Raw genomic sequence first — 6,000 nt, 5'->3', positions numbered from 1 at the left:
AACATGAGTTTATAATATGAAATAAATGTCATAGGTCTAATAATCATAACTTTCCATGGGTTTTTATAAGATGATTGCCATGAGTTTTGAGAATAGATAATTCATAAATTCTATGAGCTTGTAATATTATAGTAATGGATTTAAGAATCTAAAGTATTGTTCATTATTGGACTTTTAAGTGAAGTAACTATGATATAATATTTTGCCAAGTATTAATAATCCTGGGCTTTTGATAAAATAGTACCAAGTAGTTAGCTTGGGTTTTTAATAGTGCCAACGTAAGTTGGGCTTTTGATATTGCCAATGAGAATCGGGCTTTGATATTGCCAATGAGAATTAGGTTTTAAATATTGCCAGTGAGAACTGGATTTTGATGTTGTCAATGAAAATTGGGCTTTGATGTTGCTAATGAGAATTAGGCTTTGATATTGCCAATGAAGATTAGGCTTTGATGTTGCTAATGAAAATTGGGCTTTGGATAAATAAATTGTCATGGGTTTAAATCATGTGCTTTGATCATGGATTTGAATTCCATTGATAAAATTGTTTTGCCATGAACTTGAATCATAAGCTTTTCAAATATTGTCAAGCATAAGTATTCTTGGGCTTTAAATAGAATATGATGTGTTTATTGGGTTCATAGGGCCAGTTTTGGGCTTAGCTAAATAATGATAATAAAATTGGATAATATATGAGTTTTGGGGCTTTTTTGTGATATTTTATATTGTAAAGTTGTAATTTACAAATATGTATTCTGTTGGTTTTTATTCCGTGCCAAATTTGATTGTAATTATATTCAATATTTTGTACCCTGTATTTATTGTGGGATTTGATTGTAAGGGTTGTGTGATAGAGAGAAAGTGTGAGACTCAAACAATTGAAGCCAGAAGATTTCTCGCAGGTAGCTCATGACTAAGCATCCCGCGAAGTGAAACATGTGCCTTGCACATGACTGGAATGCGAAGAGTCAATATAGATGGAGACAGCTATGTTTCGTGAGTAGCTTGCAAGTAAGGCCTTCCTGCGAGACACCCGCGAAATATTCTATTCTGCCAGACTGTACTATCTGATATACATTTTCTGTGCCCACACTATATATACCCACATTACCCACAAATGTTAAGGAGTGCTTCTGAGAGAAAACCCTAGCCAAACACCTTGAGAGTTAGAGATTATCATACCCATATATCTTTACACATAAGCTTGTGGATTTCCTCAACTCCTACCTCTCCATTTCCATACCATTAAGAGGTTGATAGCTCAAACACTTACCATACCCTTTCAGAGTGTCAAGTGAGTTTTTGGTGCTGCTGGGAAGCATTGGAAGAAGCCAAGGATGGCAAATGCAACATGGAGCTTGTTGCGGGATCCAAAGAGCTAGACAAGACACGGTTCCAAGAAGTCTTGTTGGAGTAGAAGCTTGGAGGGCTTAGGTACAGCAGGTAGATTAGGCTTGGAGGGTCTCTTGCTAACCCATGTATCCAAATGATTGTCTAGTGGATCGATTACCGCTTGTAGGACGGCAGAGAGGTTTTTCGCTGAGTTCTTCGGTTTCCTCTTCGATAACACATTGGTGTGTTATCTGTGTTTGCTTTCTTCTTCCCTACTCTTTTACATTTCATTTTACTGCTATGATTATATGAATATGTGTTAGAGTAGCTTGTTTGTTTATCCAGTTGCATTTACACTATTCCGCACTTAAAATTAAGTTAGTATAAAATCTATCGAGCCGTAACTTTGATTGAGGGGTCTAAACAGCTCTTATGTTTTTAACACATTTTTGAGCTTTCATATATCATAACTCAATTTAGATGATGAGATATAAAACATTTGTGATTAACATAATAATAGAGTAAAAAATATTTGAGAAAACCCAATAACTTATTAGCGGTATAAATAGGTGGTACTCAAATAAAATTAGGTGTAAAAAAAAATACCCTAACAGAAGGTAGTTGGGCTCCCATTTTTATGGTTGCTTGAACTCACCATTGTCGTTGCTTTTGTTAGGACTTGTTTCCCTCTCACAAATCCTCACACCCAAAATTTTTTTTTTCACTTAGAACTAAGTTGATACCATTTGTTAGGGTACTTTTTTTTTTTACACCTAATTTTATTTGAGTACCACCTATTTATTTTCAAACACCACTAATAAGTTATTGAGTTTTCCCAAATGTTTTGCTCTATTATTATGTTAATCACAAATGTTTCATATCTCATTATCTAAATTAGGTTATAATATAAAATATCACAAAAAGCCCAAAAATTCATATTTTATCCAATTTTATTATCATTATTTAGCTAAGTCCAAAACCGACCCTATGAATCCAAAAAACACATCATATTCTATTTAAAACCCAAGAATACTTATGCTTGGCAATAGTTGAAAAGCCCATGATTCAAATCTACGGCAAACAATTTTATTAATGGAATTCAAATCCATAATCAAGGCCCATGATTTAAACCCATGGCAATTTATTTATCCAAAACCCATTTCACATTAACAATATCAAAGCCCAATTCTCATTGGCAATATCAAAGCCCAGTTCTCACTGGTAATATCAAAGCCCAGTTCTCACTGGCAATATTTAAAACCCAATTTTCATTAGCAATATTAAAGCCCAATTCTCATTGGCAATGTCAAAGCCCAGTTCTCACTGGCAATATTTAAAACTCAATTCTCATTGGCAATATTAAAGCCCAATTCTCATTGGCAATATCAAAACCCAATTCTCGCTGGCAATATTTAAAACCCAATTTTCATTGACAACATCAAAACCCTATTCTCATTGGCAACATCAAAACTCAACTCTCATTGGCAATATCAAAAACCCAACTTACGTTGGCACTATTAAAAGCCCAGGCTAATTACTTGGCACTATTCTATCAAAAGCCCAAGATTATTAATACTTGGCAAAATACTATATCATAATTATTTCACTTAAAAGTCCAATAATTAACGATACTTTAGATTCCTAAACCTATTACTACAATATTACAAACTCATGGAATTTATGAATTATCTATTCTCAAAACCCATGACAATCATCTTATAAAAGCTCATGGAAAGTTATGATTATTAGACCCATGACATTTAATTATTTCATATTATAAACTCATGTTCACTATCTATCTTACATCACAACATTCATAATATTTATTACCAAAACTCATGGTAATTATTCATCATACATGTCCATTATGATTATCTATAGAGAAACTCATGAGAACATCACATTATTCCATTATAGTGGTTGTTACCATATTTATTTAAAACTCATGGTAAATATTACTTTCAAGAACACTATTGGAGGTCATTTTTTAAAAAAACCCCAAAGAAAATATCATTTACAAAGTAATCCATAGTAAAAATTATGAGAAACTAAACAAGTTGTTATTTAAAGCCAATGGGAAATATTACCCAAAATCTATCATAAATATTTTATAAAAGCTCATGAATTCATTTTATTTCTACTAACAACTAAAAGCCCATGAGGAGTAAAAAAACTCATGGCAAAGCATGTTTTTAATACCTATTTTGTAGGCCCAAGAATCTCATGAAGTAGAGAACAAGCCCAAGCAAAGAAAGGGTCATGTGGCCCAACTAAAAGTGCTGAAATGGAGAAGAGTTCCAACCCAAAAAGGTCCCAAGCAAGTGGCTTGAAAGTGGGCAACTAGCCCTTTGTTCATCCCTAACCAAAAAACAACTAAAGACTCCTACAAGAGAACCAAGCTTTTGAGGATGAACTAGGGGCTGTCCCATCAGTTTTCTGCCACTCTCTACCTGACGTGAACAATGCCCAAGGGTTGTCATATCAGCTGAAGTCTGAAAAATGATGGAACTTCATCATCTTCCTCAAGATTGTACCTCCAGCGGAAGGAGAGTTGAAACCAAGTTATCCAAATCTCAACAAATTGATGCTATAAATGTTAAAAACATTCAAGACATGATTCATGTACCAAGCCCATGAATCCTAAAGGGGAAAAATTGGGAACATGTGGTTTGGAGGGCATAAAGGGATCTCTAGCAGAACCCCCTAAAGTGGACTAGAGCTTGACACCTGGCTTAGGGTGTTAAATCTTACTTCTCAGGGGTCTGAATCTTAGTTGCAGCATTAGGATTTGCTCTTGATACACGCCTCAATCACAATAGTTAAGCTCAGCCCTAAAAATTTTGGCATTTAATGCAAAACACTCTAAAATCTCATCATTACCCAAAGAAGCAAGGCAACCCCTAAAGTAGATTTTCCTACTTCTAACCGAAAATCCCAGGAAGATTAACCTTGATTCACTACCTCTGATTTGTCATAAGTTTTTTGGATTTTTGTTAATTAATGCTTCTTTAAAGCTTTATTATAAAAACACGTCATTGACTACATTCTGCAGAAATTCAATCCCTATTAAGCTTTCTTTAAGCTTCCCCAAGCTCTCTTGAGCTCACTCACAACCTTTCTCAGCCTATAGTCACCATAACACCAACATTCACCACCTTGCTTACATCTTCCTACTCCATAAACGTTCCATAACTGACCAGAGGATAGCTACCCTCTCCAAAACTCTTGGTTTGTTTACTACTTTGCTCATGATTTAGCTTTCCTCAGGCTCACCACTTATCATCTTTGGCCCACACTCATCTAATTTCAAATACTCTTTTCCCCCTTTCACACAATCATAGCCCATAAATGTCTCTCAACTAGTCATAAACAGTCCACCCTCACAAAAAGCCTTAACCTCAGTGTTAATCTCATTCCACTCACTCAAAACATCCCACATTACCTCATTCATGCCTTATGCACACACACTCACCAAAATCTTAGTTTAATACTTGCTGCATTGAGCTGGGATCTCTCTCTCCTTTCATTCCATCCTATTTTTCCTCTTTTATTTGTAATTATGGAGCCTTTAATCCTTGTTTATTATTATTATGATGAAGGTCATAATGTTTTGGATACTATGGAAGTTTTCCTTTACTTTGACTTAATAATAATAAGGAAAACATATGATTTTTACCATGTAAACACACTTATTAACTAAAAATTACCCTACCGCTAGAGATAATACCATACCGCTGGAAGATTGATTTGAACTATAATGCTATAAAAAGACTAATAATATAACAAACTAATAATAATAACATATTTATTGTGCTTTATTGTTGTCTTCTTGTCAGGGTGCAGCCTTTATCTCTTACTTGGCAAACTTACACAACACCAAAAGGAGGTTTTGTGCAGAACAGATTCACGTGGTGATTCAAAATAGTAAGTTAGGAACGGTTTGAAAGAATTTAGAAAAGTAGCATCTCGAGTTTTTAAAACTCGAGATCCATATTAGAACTCGAGTGCTAAAGACTCGCGTTCTGAATGGGAAAATGCCACATAGATCTCGAGTCTTTAAGACTCGAGTTTTATGCAAAAAAATTCACCTATAGTGGCGTTTTTAAGCCTTACAGTGACGTTTTAAATCCCTATAGCGGCGTTTTCCTGCAAAAAATTTTTGTAAGTACCAGGTTTAGGGTGCCCTATAGTGGCGTTTTTAATCCCTATAGTGACGTTTTAAAGCTATATAGCGGCGTTTTTTGCAATTTATGGAAATCGAGTCTTTAAAACTCGATTTTCAACGCAATTTTTTTTCTCCAAATTGAGACTTAAAAACTCGAGTTCCATCTGGAACTCGAGTTTTAGATAATCGAGATGTTATTTTTCAAAATTGTTTTGAAATATGACAATTAACTAAATTTTTTAATATTTATTGTTATTTTAAAAAAAAATTCCACCAAAAGCCTTTGGGCTTTATTTCAAGGGTTCATTGTTGAGTTTTGACTTAGCTACCCCATATTCTAGGAACATCAAAATTTACCCCTCAACACCATTGTGTTGACTTTGGAATAAAAGGGGCAAAATGATTTTGATGAGTTTCTCTTGGAAATAATGCCAAGCCCATTTGGATGTTCTGGATTCCACTTTATTTATTTTTGAATCCAGATGTCCAACATGCAGTTTCACT

This window comes from Quercus robur, chromosome 9 (genome assembly GCF_932294415.1).
Source record: "Quercus robur chromosome 9, dhQueRobu3.1, whole genome shotgun sequence".
NCBI classification, from domain to species: Eukaryota; Viridiplantae; Streptophyta; class Magnoliopsida; order Fagales; family Fagaceae; genus Quercus; species Quercus robur.
This window is presented reverse-complemented; position numbering follows the sequence as displayed.